An 18,084-nucleotide genomic window follows, 5' to 3' on the forward strand; every position below is an offset into this window, starting at 1 on the left:
TCTTCTCCCATCCCCTCCTAAAACCACTTCACCCTCCTAGATTCATGGACTGTATTTTCTTAACCCACTGACTCACCTTAATACTGATTTTATATACATGGGTATGGGGGGTGAGACCTTATCCATTCTCCTCTTTTGGATGATTTGACCTTTGCAGTGCTTGTATATGAAGTTGTAACCTAAATATAATTTAAAAAATATTAAACATAAAAATATATTAAAGAATAAAGTTTCAAAATTTGATTAGTAATATAAAATGTTAGCCAGGTGGTGGTGGTACTCACCTTGAATCCTAGTACTTGGGAAGCACAGGCAGGCAGATTTCTTTGAGTTTGAGATCAGCCTGGTCTACAGAGCAAGTTCCAGGACATCCAGGACTACAAAGAGAAACCCTGTCTCAAAACAAATCAAAATATAACAAAAGTCAGAAAACAAAACAATTTAATTAGTTCTTTGACATTCTACCTGTGTTAAAAAGCATGAACATATACTCATTTTTACTCATGATATGCAGACAACTCAAGAAATATGAAGTATGATTTTCATGCTATGACATTTGTTTGTTTTGAGACAAGATCTCATATAGTCTGTGCTCTCTGCAAACTCCATGAGTATCTGAAGCCAGCTTGGAATCCTGTTATTCTTTCTCTATCTACAAAGTTCTTGCATGATCACACTTAGTGAATGCTGTGACCTTCTTACCCATCACATGAAAGAAGAATGAATGTATGACATTCTGTTACTATCAAGAAAATGGTTAAAGAGGTGATTGATACTATGAGTAGTAATAAAAACACTATTAATCTTATAAGAGAGATGTAATGTTGAAATTAATATTAAGTATGTATATGGTTATTGACTTCTTTACTAGAAATTTACTCTACATATGCACAGAGAGAGTAATGGTAGATAGAAAGGTAGGTAGATAGAAGATAGATAGATGATAGATAGAGAGATAGATAGATAGATAGATAGAGAGATAGATAGATAGATAGATAGATAGATAGATAGATAGATAGAAAGACAGATAGATAGAAAGACATAGTACCATTAAGTGTATGCATCTGGGGTTTGTTCATAATAGTAGCAATGACAAAGGACTAAAACAAAATATTAAATAGAAAATAAAAATTAATATATAAAATGTTTTCTAGTAGATTAGTAAAGCATAATACTTAATTGCCATTTAAAGAAATACAAGCTTTGCACATAGTTCTACAAAATCATTTCCCAAATGAATTGAGAAATGAGAGAATAAAGTGTGTTCCCACCATGTTTCTGAAGCACACACACACATGTCCATTTGTGGAAAGGGTTTATATAAACCATCCTCCATAAGGAAGACTTTCTCTAAGGTGATATTAATGAACTATAATTGTCTTCAAGGGAGAAAGAATTGTAGTTCTTAGAGGTTGTTGGAGATACAAATAAAGACACATTGTACTGAATGCTCTTTGCTATCTCACATTTTATTTCTTTGTTGCAAATAATTTATGAAGACTGACTTAAAAATATTCATTATACCTTCTACAGCGTTAGACCTAGGACTAAACTCAGGTCATTGGGCTTGGTGACATGTGATTTTCTTAATGATCTAATTTTAAAATAAATTATATACTATAAATACACTAATATAATTAAATGTTTATTTTAGACTCTTAGACTTTAGAAATGTCATGCTTATTGATGTATAATGTACAAAAATGTGGTTTTTATGAACAGTTCAATGGTTTTGAGCAGAATTATATAACTGCCACCAGAATGAAGATAAAAGTATTTCTTTTAAGGGAAAAAATAATCTCTTCCTATATGCATTCAGAAAAAAAGTGAGATAAGAATAAGTAAAAATCATGAAACTCATTGGGAACGCTCACATTTGTTTCTTTGTTACAGGGAGAGGAGTGAATAATAAGTTTTGAACTCTCTAGGTCATTCTTTACATTAGAACTGAATGAAGGCAAGTAAATTAGTACAGTGATGATGACATTAACAGTGCAGAACAAGTCTTAGATGCTGCCTCCCAATTCACCAATATTTCTACGAATGTTAGCCTGATTTCAAGAGAGTTAACTTTCTGGTATGAAAAGAACTCACTCAGAAGGTGAGATGGATACTAACTGAATGTCTAATAGTTTGTTTAAAATGTCAATGATATCCTTCAGTTTTCCATGTTTAGTCCCATTAGCCCCATCATATACAAATAGTTTTATAATTATTGCACAATGTCATTTCCCTCCTTTTTCACAACCCCCCCCCATAGGAATCTCTATAATCTCTATGTCCTCTTGTCATGGATTCAATAATAAAAACTGTTGGAGTGTTTTGAGAAATTTACCAACCTCTTATATTTGCTCTTGTGCAATTCAAATGTTTGCAAGACATTACAATGAATGATAAGTGTAGAAGGAGCAGTGGGCTGCGTTCCTCCCGGCTCCTGCATGGCTAGCTTTACACCTGAAATAACAACACACAAATTGTATTCATTTAAACACTGCCTGACCCATTAGTTTCAGCCTCTTATTGGCTAATTCTCACATCTTGCTTTAACCCATATTTAGTAATCTGTGTAGCACCATGAGGTGGTGGCTTAACAGGAGGGATCTTAACCTGCGTCTGTCTCAGAGAGGAGAGGCATGGCAACTGCCTGAAGTATCTGCCTGACTCTGCTTTCTTTCTCTTATAATTCTGTTCTGTCTACTCCGCCTACCTAATTATCTGTCCTATTAAAGGTCCAAGGCAGTTTCTTTTTTAACCAATGAAAGTAACACATAGACAGATCACCCTCCTCCATCAGGTAAGTTGCTTTGTCTTATTATTTGGTAGAATTTTTATACAATATTTATGGACTCTAATATATAGCCATTATTCTCTCCTTTTAATTTTTGTTCTAGACAAAAGCATTTTTCTTTTTTCTATCCTTTCCATAAGCAACATGAAAGTAAAAAACAACAAAACAAACAAACAAACAAACAATAGCCTATCAATAAAGAATTCCAAATTTTCTATTATCTCAAAGAATTATTCTATGGCATCCATGCTTAATAGATTTGAGTCTTCATTCCTTTATGTTGATGCTTCAATAGACCTACTTAGTTTTCTTGTCTTGACTTTGATAATTATCTTTTAACCTCTGCTCTTCACCTCTCAGATAAACATTCAAGGAGGGCATTTTATTCTTCTCGGGAGGGTATTGTAAGAGGACATTGATTTTCCTATCCTTTCACATGAAAAGTCTATGTAATACATTCTTTATGAATTCAAGATCATTGGACCATCATTTTCACTTCTGCTTTGGTGTTGTGAGTGATATTTAGTCACACAGTTATTTTAAGTTAAACAGGTTTGTTATCTTTGCAATTTTTCATACATGAAAGTTGTACTGACTAATTTTATGTAAACTTGACACAAGCTGAATTCATCTGATAGAAGGGAATCTCACTTAAGAAAATGACTTCAAAAGATCAGCCTGAAGGCAAATCTGTAGGAAATTTCTTAATTGGTGATTGATGGGGCAGGATCCAGCCCTGGGCTGGTGGTGCTGAGCGCTATAGAAAAGCAGGCTGAGCAAGGCATGATGCTCAAGCTGGTAAGCAACACTCCTCCATGCCCTCTACACCAGCTCCTGCCTCCGGGTTTCTGCCCTGCTTGAGTTCCTGCCCTGACTTCCCACAGTGATATATTCTTACCAGGAAGTGTAAGCTGAAATAAACCCTTTCCTCCCTAAATTTCTTTGGCCATGGTTTTTCATCACTGCAATGGTAACTCTACATAGGATAAACCTATAGATTTCTAATTTAATAGCCCTGAGGGTGAGTTTTCAGGTGTGGTAAAATATCAAAATAATTATCAGTGGTTGATGGCCTGTCAGGTCAAAATACTGAATCACAGAAATGAGCCAGTTGTGTTAAATGTTACTGCATTTAAGGTAAAGTTTAGAAGAGCTGTTTAAAATCAAATAGTCATATAGTTCCATATCCATGAAAGCATATGAATGAGGTGCTCGGTGACCTGCTCATAGAGTAGAACCAATTAAAAAGTTTATTCTCATTCCCAGTCTAAATTTCTTCTTCTTTGTTGAATTCCCAAGTCCAGATAATATTGACCAAGTGGAGATATTTAGAATACAGTGAAATGCTTTTATTTATTTCAAAGTACAAGAATATCTTTGTAGTTTATATTTTAAATATTGCTAAGAATTAGAAAACAGTTTACTTTTTATTCCTTCTGGAACACCAAACAGACAACCATTTCCTGATAATCTGTCCAGAAGGTTGCTGATTGTTTTATTTATTTATTTTTCCTCTGAGGCCGAGGTATGTCCTTTCATTTATATAAATCACTTTCTCATCTCCTGGCCCAGTCATTCCACCTTGATAATGGAAAATGGCCTTTTTTTGGTGTTGGCTTTGTTCCTGCCAAAAGGCCTTCATGACAAATTGTTTGAGACAACTTGTACTACACATCAAAGCAAGGGGAAATTATTTCTTCCAGAGCACTAATGCTGTTGAGAAGGTCAAAGGGGTTGTTGATAAAATATAAATGGGGAATTACTTGACTCTGAATTGCTGTGCTTATTCAAATACAATATTCTACGAAGGGATAAGGAGGATTAAAGCTTTCTACAGTTACTTACTAGGAAATAGCCAGTGATAATGGCTGTGCCCTGACTGCTCAAATATTAAATGAACAAGGTGGAGTTCAGCTTCACTTCAATTTGCAAGCCTTGCTCTCCTCCTCAGACAGGTGAGAAGTAGCAATCAGGAGAAAACAAAACTGAACAGAAAACAGAGGCATTCCTCAGGGCACAGGTACATGAAGCCCTGTGATAGGAATGTTACAGAAAGAAGGTTGACAGTATGTTCTAAGCTTTGCTTTTGCAAAATTACTGTCATATTTTTAAATAAAACAAAGTATTTTTCCTTAAATGTACATATCCACAGAGTCAATAGAAATGAAGGAAGGAAACTCACATTATTTGGATGTCGATGATAGGCAGGGTATTTTACAATATTTGCTTGGCCTTATTTAAATTCCACAGAAACCTGTGGAAGGTATCTCAGAGAAATCGCATAGCCTACTCAGAGTCACATAGCAGGACCAGAATAGAAATAGAATATAACTCCAAGTGCTACTGACTTGAATGTTTAAATGAGTGGGTCATTCATATTTTAAAGGCAGGGAAAACTATTGATAAACAAACTATTGGACAGAAAGATTTAGTTTAGAGTGTAGAATGTAGTAGCCCTTATTGCATTCTTCTCTTCAATTCCCTTCTCTTAAGCTTCCTTTACCTCATCATCCTCTGTCATTGGAATGATAAGCAAGGCTAAGCATTATATTTTTTAAAGTTTTTAAAATTATTTTCCAGAATTATATTTTATTTTCCTGACCTCTATTGCTACCTTGACATGACTTCACAGACAGCAGATGCCAGCTGTGGGCAGTGGAGCAGCAGAGTGAGAACTGTATCAGTGATGACTCTGAGGACTACAAGCTGAAGGTTATGGCAACCCTGGGTGAAGTCGTGGTCAACTGACCTTGTGAATGAGCTTCCCTGTATCCTGAAAGATAAAGTCATGTGGCTGAGTCTCTTCCGTTCTCCTTTCTCCACCTAGCAGCCTGTCTGTGTCTGAGGCTGACTGCAAACACCTGGGGTGTGAAGGGAGCGTTGCCTGTAGGTGTGTGTGATAGCAATCTCTGTGGGTAGTGTCCTTCCCAAAGAAGGTCTGTGTTCTGCTTTCTCCAGATAGCTGAGCTGGCTTACCCTCAGTATCTCTGTAAAGATACTGCTGATCTTTGCTATGGTGGATCCTCTCCAGCCAAGTTAAGACTATTACTTGTCTCAAGATTCTTGCCACTCAGAACAGAACCAGGCATCTGGTCTTGGAGAGGTGCTGATTTACTGACACAAACAGCTGGAACAACAGGGCTGGAGGAGAGTTTCTGAAACCTGTACTATCACCAAGCCAAGATCTGTTACCTGTGGTCACTCCTCACATTGGGGACTTGGGGAGAGGAAAGTTGGTTGAAACTTGGATCTCCATTTAAAAAGAGAGGAAATAAAAGGATAGGGTTACTGACAAAAAAAAATTTGTATTATGTTTCTTTTATATTGAATATAGATTCTATAGGATCCAGTTGCCATTTCATTGCAATTTAATTGTGAAAAGTCAAACTTTTCCTAATTTTTGTGGTAATTTTAACCAATGAAATGTAAATGAAAATAAATTAAATGACTGTGTAGGGCTTTCTGTTGGCATACAAAAAAAAAAAAAAAAAAAAAAAGACAGACACAGCCGGGCGGTGGTGGCGCACGCCTTTAATCCCAGCACTCGGGAGGCAGAGGCAGGCGGATCTCTGAGTTCGAGGCCAGCCTGGTCTACAAGAGCTAGTTCCAGGACAAGCTCTAGAAACTATAGGGAAACCCTGTCTCGAAAAACCAAAAAAAAAAAAAAAAAAAAAAAGTAGACAGACACTTTACCTTCTAAGAACTTATGTTACATTTACTAGTAACAGGATCATGCATTTATAGAAATATTTGCAGTTAATGAAATACTTGGATCATGCAGTACTTCTTAATGAGATATTCGCAGAGACAGAATTGAACCAGTTGGGATGTGCTATGTGTAGAGAAATTTATAAACAAAATTTAATTACAGCCAGTATCATAACTGATAAAAGAAGACTGTGGATGAAGTTAGTGATCAAGACAAAAAGAAGGAAAAAATAATGTCCACATCTTTCATCAATATACCTTTTTAAGTTTTCAACTAGAGAAATTAAATTGCAGTTCTTAAGTTATTAGAAAAGAGTCACAAGAGAAGAAAAAAATCAGAAATAAACTAGGCTTGCTTGCTAATCCTTGAGGCCTGGCTGTTTACATCCCACACACATAACCCCACAGAGTTTGGATGGCAGCAACGCTTCATGATCATAATACACATAATCAAATTATACTAAAGTTTTTAAATTACCAAAAAACCTATGAATATTTAAAATTTATTGTTCTGAACTTAGTATGAGGTAATAGACAGTGTTCTTTAAAATGAGTCTGATGGTTCTAATGGATATACAGAAATGTTATTTGTCAGTATTGGCTTCCAAATGATACTTTATCTCAATGTCTCTGGGAGACCGCTGGAAACTTTTCATTCTTGCTTTGTTATGTTTGTGTTGGCGACTAGTATTTAGTATTTGTAAAAATTTTAAGGTATTGCTGTTGCTTCTGGCCCAGAGACCACATTATAACAAACTGGATAGAGAAACTAAAGCTGCCGTGGTAAGCAGGATTCATTTACTGACTGATGATATTCATTCGGAAATGACTGAAAGTATGGAACAGGCATGGAACTGTGGTAAAGTCTAGGAGTTCACAGAAGAGTAATCATAAAGGCCCTGTAATTCAGGTCTATATGGCCCTGCCATGTGTTCCAGTACCAACTTTTTGTCAAAACTGCAACGAGGGCTAAGATGAGGGTTTCCTGGGAGAAGTGCACATGCAGGAATTTGAATTTGAATGTTCAAAACACACTTAAAAACAGTACATGCTCGTGTGCACGTGTGATCCTAGCCATCCTACAGTGAGATGGGAAGTAGAAAGAGAAGAATCAATGGTTGTTAGTGGCCCAGCTAGGCTGGCATCTCTCAGGCCGACAATAAAATCCCTGTTTCAAACAATGTGGAAGGCAATGACAAACATATAGGTCTGTCGTCTGATCTCCATGTGCATTGTGGCGCACCTGCCCCTGTACTTACACAGCAATACTACATGCACATATGGGGGGGGGGTTAATTCTATCTGACACTCAGATTGTATCTATAAGTTGAGCACTAGGTGAAATGAGGGTGGGGAATTTGAATTCCCACTTGGAGTTCTTCCAGCCCTAAACCAGATTCTTCTATCCAGTTGCACAATATGACAGGACAAAAGAAGCTCGAGTATAAAAAGCAATGAATGCTTCCAGATCATGAAATCCATGTTTGAACATCCCTAATAGAATTCAGACTCCAGAGATTTCTATAAACCTATCAAAGTGAGATGCACAATACTTTTGTGTGAATTCTGTGGCAAAGACTTGCTTTGTGTCCTCTAAGATAAGTCCTCAGAGTTCAGTAAATTATTCTTTGTACACAGGGCCCTTTATATTCTCAAAAGAGGTTGACATCTTCTGACTCACTATGTGTGCACAGCGGTACTGATGCTCAGAAGCAGATGTCTTCTTTGTCTCCATAAAGACACAAGTTTGATAAGTTACCTTGATAATAGACACTGTGTTTTAGTTGTAAAAAGTAGCATTAAACTTCATATTCCCAGATGCCTACAATGGAATGTGAAAAATCCATAGTGCCTGTTCTACCTGAGAATGTGTTTCTTTAGTTTTCTCTTTAAATTTCCTTTGATATTTATTTTTTCATTATAGAATAAAGCTCAGTTTATGGAACATCATAGAGTGTAGAATTTGGGAGAATGGGACAAATTTCCTTGATACATATCATTTTCTTTATAAAAATCACTGATTCATCTAATATATTTGAGTACAATTTTAGTAAGAAAAGTAGTAAGTCTATATAGAGATTAAAGATTTTCTCAGTAGTGTGATGATATCATTGTCTATTGCTCAGGAGATGGGCCGGTGATTTGTAATTAGTATGACTTACTTCGGAATAATTCATAGTACTAAGATAAAGTATTATTCATTTCTGAGGGTGTCCCCTACCTGAAAATGATAATGTTGAATATCTTACAAATAGCAATCCTAGCCTGCAATTTTCCCAGAAGAGTTATTTATTTGAGTATATAGAATTTATCTATACATGAAAGGAAAGATAATTAGTAAAATATTTTCCCATTCAACAGCATGGTATTCAAAAAAGAGTGTACTTTCAGTTACAGAAGACAGGAAAGAAAGCACTCAAAATCTACCCTGAAACACTAAGAAGCTGAGAAAGTCTATATATGCAGAACAAATAAAGGAATTAATCAATCATTTGACTGTTTTATCCCCCAAGCATTGGTATTAATGAAAAACGTGGAGTGTTCTGAGAACTGAGTTAGGAATTGTGTTGCTTTATCATCCTGATAAATGATTGCTCATGTATTTCACTGTCCTCCTTGAATTTAATTCATGATGACAGGTAAAACTCTCACTCATAAAATGCCCAGCTAGGGAAATCACTTTAGAAGAAGAGGGAAGTCCAAATTTCTTAGAGGAGCTAAGAAAAATGAACCTGGAGATCACACTGAAGGTTCTGAGAAAATGGATAGATTTTTACTTCAAGTACATGGAAAATGCTACCAAAGGTATCTGATTACGAATCCATATGTGTCCTCCATGATTTCCAACTACCAAGACATTGTGTCTGCAGAACCACAAAGCAGCACTGGGTACAGGATGAGGGAATATAGCAGGATCTTCATCTTTTCAAAGCTCGTCTAAACAAATGATCTTATCTGTTCCTTATATAAGGTTAAATTTGCTTTTCAGCTAATGTATAAAAAAAAAACACACACACACACACACACTGCTGTGGGAAAAGGGTATTAACCTGGAAAGATTTGTTTCTTGTACTTGTTTAATGAAATGCTGATTGGCCATTAGCCAGGCAGGAAGTATAAGCGGGGCAAGGAGAATTCTGGGAAGAGGGAAGTTTCAGTCTGCAGTCCTCCAGAGGAAGCCAGACACAGGGCAAGCAAGATGTGACTGCCTCGCCAAAAAAAGGTACCAAGCCATGTGGCTAACACAGACAAGAATAATGAGCTAACTTTAAGATGTAAGAATTAGTTAATAAAAAGAGCCTGAGATACTAGGCTAAGCAGTTTATAATTAATGTAGAACTCTATGTGATTGCTTTGGGACTTAATGACTGCAGGAACCAGGCAGGACAGAAACTCAGACAACAACACACCATGTGCTGTTTTCATGCATGTATACATTATGCAATATGCTTTTTTAATTTGAGTTTATTTGTGACAGGTTTTCTCAATGCAGCTCAGATTGGCTTTCAACTTGCAATCTTTCTGTTTCTTCCTCCACCTGCAAGGTGCTGGGATTTAAAACATGTGCTAACATGTTGAAATTTGAAAATAAAATGTATGCCCTGGCAATGCTGAAGCATACATGGGCAGCACATATATGGTAGTTCTGTTGAACTAGTCTATATTGGGTTTCATGACCTAAGTTTAATGAGAACGACTGACCTGGTCTCTTCCTCAAGAGGACACCAGACCCCATTACAGATGGTTGTGAGCCACCATGTGGTTGCTGGGAGTTAGACTCAGGACCTTTGCAAGAGCAGGCAGTGGTCTTAACCTTATTTGAATCAAAATATGGCAGGAGAATATATACATGACATATATGAGGATATATACATTATATATATATATATATATACATACATATAAAATCATCCCCATGTTGAAGTATGTGCACCTACTTTCATTTTTTCTTTCGAGACAGAGTTTCCCTGTAGTTTCTAGAGCCTGTCATGGAACTAGCTCTTGTAGACCAGGCTGGCCTCGAACTCAGAGATCTACCTGCCTCTGCCTCCTGAGTGCTGGGATTAAAGGCGTGCACCACCACTGCCCGGCTACTTTCATTTTTTTAACAATCATGTTTTATGAGTTTTCTTTTACTTTGTTTTCTTAGAATAGTGCCTTGATATATATACATATACATATATATAAACAATTTGCTATAAAAATATACATATATACATATATATAAACAGTTTGCTATAGAAATGAGACAGTTTTGAGATAGCTGCCATCTCTGAAATTTCTGGTTGTACTTTTCCACAACTTTCATAACAGTATTAAATATTAAAATATAATTCTTAGTTTTCCGTAAATTGCAGGAAATGGGAAGTGTTTGCATTTTGTTCAGACAAATGATTCAGAAACACATTGGTTACAAAACTTTTCTGTTTTTTTGTTTGTTTACTTAATTTTAGTCTTTGACAGTTTCATACTTGTGTATACTTCGTTTTGTTCATTTGCTCAGGAAGTTGACAGTGTCATTTTCTTTAGTGGTGTAACCACTAATAAGTTGCTTGTGGACTCAAGTTCCATTTTTATGTGGTACTCGTCATAATAACAAAAATTGATTAAGCCATTCAAGTGGAAAAGGTTGTCTAATGAGGACTTTTGACACCCACAGGGTTCAGTGTCTTTTCAAGTCAAAGCCTTCAAATACCACAAATTAACTTGTCCTTGCTGAAAAAGGATTTAAACATGGGTTCATGGAAGATGTTTGTTTTTCTAAACTTACATTTTAAAATCCTCATTTATTTTCTGGACATAGCTTTTAAGTTGTATGTTTATCTTCTTTTAAAATAAAATTTTAAACTAAGATTCTTAGGTAGCACACTGCAGAGGAAGCAGTAGGGTGTGAGAAAACAAATAAATATTGACTATCATTAATGCCTTAGGGAAAAACTTGTAAAGTGTGTCAAAAGGTTGTTTTTAGCGTCTGTTAGTCTCTGCTGGGTTTCATTCAGCTTTTGACTCCATACAGCAATCAGTAATAGAATAAGTGAAAGAAGCTCAAACTGAACTCCTTCTTTATGAAAATTTTATAGACCACAAATATCATTAAAATATACTAATCAGAATAATTTTTGATTGACAAGTTGAATACCACAGTGGTAGATGACATAGGTTTCTCAAATTCTTGTCTTTTTCTGCCTCCCCCTTTAAAGCATTGGTTATGGTAGGGAGATGAAATCTCACGTAGCATTTCGAGATTCAAGGCCCACTGCTATGCCGACGGAAAATCACTCTTCTCTTCCAAGCGGAGAATAGGTGCACTGTTTTAAACTGTAAACAGTTAGGATAGGTAACTTATCACTGCATCTGATGCTGTTCATAAACAGCGACTCACATCAACTCTTTAAAACAGAAATCATCCATTGGTGCTGCTTGATTCTACTGTTTATGTAACTTATCTTCAGAATCTCTGCCTCACTTTGTGACTAACTCAGTAACATACACTTAATATTTGCCGAAGGCCTCACTGATAGTCTACTTTGCAAAATAATTGTGGTTTTGGGGTTTTTTTGTTTTTTTTTTTTTCGAGACAGGGTTTCCCTGTAGTTTCTAGAGCCTGTCCTGGAACTAGCTCTTGTAGACCAGGCTGGCCTTGAACTCAGAGATTTGCCTGCCTCTGCCTCCCGAGTGCTGGGATTAAAGGTGTGTGCCTCCACCACCCGGCTTTGTTTTTTGTTTTTTATATAATACTTCCCTGGATAAAACATTTATTTTTATTATTAAAATATATTTTATATATGTGTGTGATATATTCACACATCCCCATAGGTGTCTATAAGTGTTCCTTCTATTGCTCTTTGTCTTATTCCTTCAAGACAGGATCTTCTCTTCTCCTCTCTTCTCCTCTCCTCTCCTCTCCTCTCCTCTCCTCTCCTCTCCTCTCCTCTCCTCTCCTCTCCTCTCCTCTCCTCTCCTCTCCTCTCCTCTCCTCTCCCCCCCCCCCTCCCCTCCCCCCTCCCCTCCCCTCCCCTCCCCTCCTCTCCTCTCCTCTCCACTCCTCCCCTTCCCTTCCCTCCCCTCCCCTCTCCCCCCTCTCTCTCCTTCTCCCTCCCTCTCTTCTCTGATACAAAATTTGTCAGTGTAACCCTGGCTCTCCTGTAACTTATTCTGTGGACCAGGCTGGCCTAAAATCACAGAGATCCACCTGCCTCTGCCTCCCTCAGTGCTGGAATTAAAGGTATGAGCCACCATTGCCCAGCTTAAGGTGGGGTCTTTTATTGAATCCAGAGCTTGCCACATTTTGTCTATGCTAGCAAGCTCCATCAATTTTCCCATCTTTGTCTCTACCCCTCTGCAACTAAAGTTGTATTCACAGGCCCGGCTTTTTGTGTGAGTTCTAGGGAATTTGAACCCAGGTCCTTATGCGTGCTCAGCAAGTGATACAGCCCTTCTCAGAATGCTTCGGCAGAACCATATCAATGTCGTTTTCAGAGCCAGTTGTTTTTACCAGGACTGAAAACATGACATTCCATTATTGACTTATGAAATAAAAAAAATGAATTAATAAATCTATTCACCACCACCAACTAACAAAAATACATTCTCTTTAAGTAGTTCATATTGTGAAGGGTAGTTCAGGTACTTAACTGGAATGTCTGATTTCTCTTCGGGTCAGTGGATTAATTATTGAAGAAGAGCTGTTCCTATTGAGCTCAGAAGAATGAGGTTCACCTACTGTGTCAAGGATCATTCCTTGACAGTATGTACACATATAGTATGACACTTCCTGTGGATGCAGGCACAAAAATTTATTTACCCCAGGCAGGAAAGAAGGGTAGCCCCTAAGTTCAACTTTGTAAATCGATGAGCTTTACTGGTATTACTTACAGGTGTGGAAATGAGTCATGACAGCTGTATCACCAAAATCCACCCAAGCCTGGTAGACAGTTGGTGAAATCTGAAAACCTGGAGGTTATAACATAACCTGCTGGCAGCCGAATTGGTTGGTGAATGTCTCTTTCAGGGGTCTCAGCTGCAGGGTGAAATATTTCACCTCCCTTTAGAACACGTCGTTGTTTCACCTCCCTTTTAACATCTGTGTCCTAAAGAGCTTCCCTCCCAGTCTGCCTGCTCTATTATAAAGGAAATTGCTACAGAGCAACACATTGTGAAGGAGTCTATGGCTAACTCAGTGGACTAAGAGAAAACCTAGAGCTTGGAAATGAATATAAAAGGGAGATGATTCTCCTTGGAGAAGCAATACGTGAAGGATATGGAGGCCTGAGTCCACAATGAGGAATAGGACCTGTATTTTGAAAGCAATGGACAACTATAAGATACTTTACATAGCCGGGCAGTGGTGGCGCACGCCTTTAATCCCAGCACTTGGGAGGCAGAGGCAGGCGGATCTCTGTGAGTTCGAGACCAGCCTGGTCTACAAGAGCTAGCTTCAGGACAGGCTCTAAAGCTGCAGAGAAACCCTGTCTCGAAAAACCAAAAAAAAAAAAAAAAAAAAAAAAAAAAAAAAAAAAAAAAAAAAAAAAAGATACTTTACATAGAAAAGCTCTGATAAAGGGGTGGGCCATATCAATGAGCTTGGAAAGCCCAATTTAGAGATAACAAAGTAAGGGGTAGTGGAATGGAGGTTAACAAAGTGATCAGAAAGAATAAAAGAATAAAATATGTTTGAGTAGTTGCCATGTTCATTTCTTGGACACCAGGAATTATGTAAAATAAGAAATATTGGGGAATGAAAGAGATATCACACAAATGGCTATGCACCAAGTAGAATGAAACAATGGGATCAGATTTCTGCGGTGGAATTGGAATATAAGAGAAGAGATTAGTAAACTTTTGTTCCAGACTTTGAAGTCTCAGTGAAATGCCCAAGTACAGTTAGTTATCAAGCAGACATTTTTTTGATCTGGGACTGAAGCCAAGGGGAGACATTTAGATTTGAGTTCACTAATACCTACTTTTTGCAAGGTACTCATCAAGGACCAGGAGTGCTAAGCCCCAGCAGGTTCTAATTGCTTAATCCTCATATTATTAGTCCCAACTTGCAGGGGAGGAGGAAGTACCGAGAGCTTCAGGAACCTGTCATCATCTAGCCATGAGTAAAGTAGATAGGGAGACAATAGTTAGCAGCAGCAGGACTGCAGATTCATTCTTTTTCTTCCCCAGGGAACATCCCAAGAGACACAAGAGGATACGTCAATGCAAGCTCCTTGTAAACACACTGATAGTGGACACACCTTCCCCATAAATACCCAATAGTGATGGCTGACAAGAAAGCCCATAGCTATGTAATGCTTTGGGGAGATGCACCTGGCATGATAAGGACACTCCAAACCTATGGACCTATGAACATGGGTCCAAGGAAAATGTCAAGTAGATTCTGTAACTGCCAATATCAAAGGGAGAATTGTGTCACTACTTTGTTAAGTGATACACAGTTTGCATGTGTGAGCGCACACACACACACACTGATTCGTCACACATTGCTTAGTATAATACGATCCTGTCTATCCCTATGTGGACCACAGAACATAGGAGTTCTGAATTTCTCTCAATTCGTCCTTGTGCAAAATCGTGTACTTGAACCTAGGGTCTAAGAATAACGAAAACAGAAAAGAAAACTGGGGCTATTCAAAATTGAGGCAGTGAGGATGAGGTGTCCAAGTCATCTGAAAAGCAATTGTCAGATAGGTGAGAAAAAAAAAAGGGGTGAGTGTTGTGATTAGACACCACATACTTTTAGCAGCGCTTGCTTGATCCTTATCCCAATGGTAAACCACTGTGAGGAAGAATGGAGGAGTTTCACACCACTCTTGTTAAACTAAGTATCAGCAAAAGAACTGTATGACCCCCCCCCCTTAATTCAGAAAAGCCCTCCAATCATTTTAAGCATAGTGTTTGCTAATTTTCTAATAATTATCCGATATCCCAAGTGGTTTGCCTCTCATCTTCTCTGATTACGTTATAAACATATCATAGTTATTTACTTTCCAATAATTTTAAGGCACTAATGGAATTTATCGTGTCTTCCATTGGAAAAATCTAGACAATGGAATTGTCTGCTTTGTAAGCTAATTGTGGTCATTTTATTTGATTTTATTAAGAAGTGAAGTAGAAAAGGGAAGGGAAATTTTATGTGGTTCCAGAAAATTTTCCTTAGACTCACTGTAAAGCTTAGAGTCAACCCTCAATCAAATTTTATTCTTGGATGTTTCATTAGAGTAAAGTATCAAACATAAATTTTTAAATTATCATTATACGATAACGAACTTATATCATCTGATCCAATAAAAATAGATGCCATTTTTTTTCAATTTTATAAAACTAATGCAAACTGATAAAAAATTCTAAAATATTATAGAATTGAATAGAGTTGAAAGCAAGATTGCAATGGTTGAGGGTCAAGGATGTGTGCTTTGCATGTAATTCTATATTTTTTAGAACAACCATTGCTCAGCCTTGATGCGGGGGGAGGGGATCAGTCCTGCCTTAATTTAATGTTCCAGGCTTTGTTAACTCCTCATGGGAGTACTTATGGAGGAGTGGATGGGAGGTGGGTGGGGGAGGGAGTGGGAGAGAATGGACAGAGGGGAGGGAGGGGAAACTATGATTGTTTTCTATAAAATGAATAAAAATTAAAATAAAAAATCTGGCAGCAAAAGAGACATTTTTAAGCAAACATTTCAAGACTTAAATTTATAATGTCTTTTCAATAGAGATGATTATATCAAAAGAACTAAATTAAAATGGCCATCATGATGAAGCCTTTTGCCAGTTCCAAGAAGCATGCAATAGTCCTTATTAAAGAGGCTGCCAGGACACAGTAGCTCTTGTGGAATGTTCTGAAAAAATGCAGATTATATTCATTTTGAGAACTACTGCACATGACCATCTTCTTTCCTATTCACAGTGCACACTAAGATTTCAAGAGTCTGTAAAATATTTTACAAACCACTTAATGTTCTCTTGTTTTCCCAGAAGTAATTTGACCAAAAGTGTCTTGAGTATGTCTGTTTTGAAAATGCTCTTCACTGCTTATTTGTTCTACCTAGGGGGTTATTTTAAATGTTTTATGTAAGCATAATATTTTGGATAAATATTAACCAATGAGGCCAAAGCTATTATTATTTTCACTTTGATAAGAAGTGGCAGAGGAAAATATATGCTCTTAAGTTGTTAATTTAGGAACAACTGTCTAGGATTGACTTTGATTCAGATTTCACAGAATCTTTGACTTGGTTTCCTAATCAAGACACTGTATTAAAAACTAAGGCTAAACATTTTTTTCTGTGTCTAAAACAGCTCTTGAAGGGCATATTAATTCATTTATGGAAAAAATCATTAGTCTGACCTTACATGTTTCTTCATTCTTTTCTTTCTTTTTAAAATTGATTTTATGGAGCTATATATTTTCTGTTTTCTTCCCTTCCTCTCAATCCTCTCCCATGGTCCCCATGCTCCCAATTTACTCAGGAGATTCTGTCTTTTTCTATTTCCCATGTAGTTTAGATCCATGTATGTCTCTCTTAGGGTACTCATTTTTGTCTAGGTTCTTTGGGATTGTAATTTGTAAACTGGTTTTCTTTGCTTTACGTTTGCTTTATGTACTCACTTATGCGTGAGTACATATGATAATTGTCTTTCTGGGTCTGGATTACCTCACTAAATATCATGTTTTCTAGCTCCATCCATTTGCCTGCAAATTTCAAGATGTCATTATTTTTTTATGCTGTGTAGTATTCCATTGTGTAAATGTACCACATTTCCCTAATCTATTCTTTGGTTGAGGAGCATTTAGGTTGTTTCCAGGTTCTGGCTATGACAGACTATAGAGAAGGAGATACTATAGTTTTATTTTGGACTCGTCATCACAGCCAACAACTGTTTCTGTAATTGGCCCTAAAGTCAATGGAGATTAGTTTCTTATCAAAATATTTGATTTCCAATTTCCCCACTGCTGCAATCCAAAGGCCTACCTGCAGAGTGCAAAACTCATTCCTTTCATTGTTATGAATGATGTCGACTAGACAAGCCACAGAGAAGAATGTCTTTCAGACAACCATTCTGAATTGCATTTTAATGACAACCAGACTTTTCAAGTTCATCAAGAGGTGTTATTGAAAACTACTATCTAAAGCTTGCCTTTAAATTTGCTGTAGAATTAGCTGATGTCACCCATTTCATGCAATTATTAATAGTCATTGATTTACACAGTGCCTGAAAAAAATCTTGTGAAAGGAGAACTTTGTCAGTGCTCTGGTTCAGGCATAAACAACCTTATACAGTAGAATAATCTTAAAGGTCAAAGAATGAAACAAAAAACAGATGATAGAAGATAGCTGGGCCCTTGAATCATAAAAGTCAAAGAGTCAGGTAGGAACTTGGTGTTTCAGGGCCTCAATGTGACATCTGTTGAGGAATTTGTGGTAAAGAAGATGCTTAGTCAGTGGGGGTATTAGTTAGGATGCTACCTGTCTATTAAATGCCACTCACCTCAGAGTGTAGCTCCTAGCTTGTGTCGACTCAGAGCAACCACTAGACAAGGTTTCTGAATGGTAAAAGGTATGCCTTGAGGGAGAAAG

The sequence above is a fragment of the Arvicola amphibius genome, chromosome 4 (assembly GCF_903992535.2).
Source record: "Arvicola amphibius chromosome 4, mArvAmp1.2, whole genome shotgun sequence".
NCBI lineage: Eukaryota > Metazoa > Chordata > Mammalia > Rodentia > Cricetidae > Arvicola > Arvicola amphibius.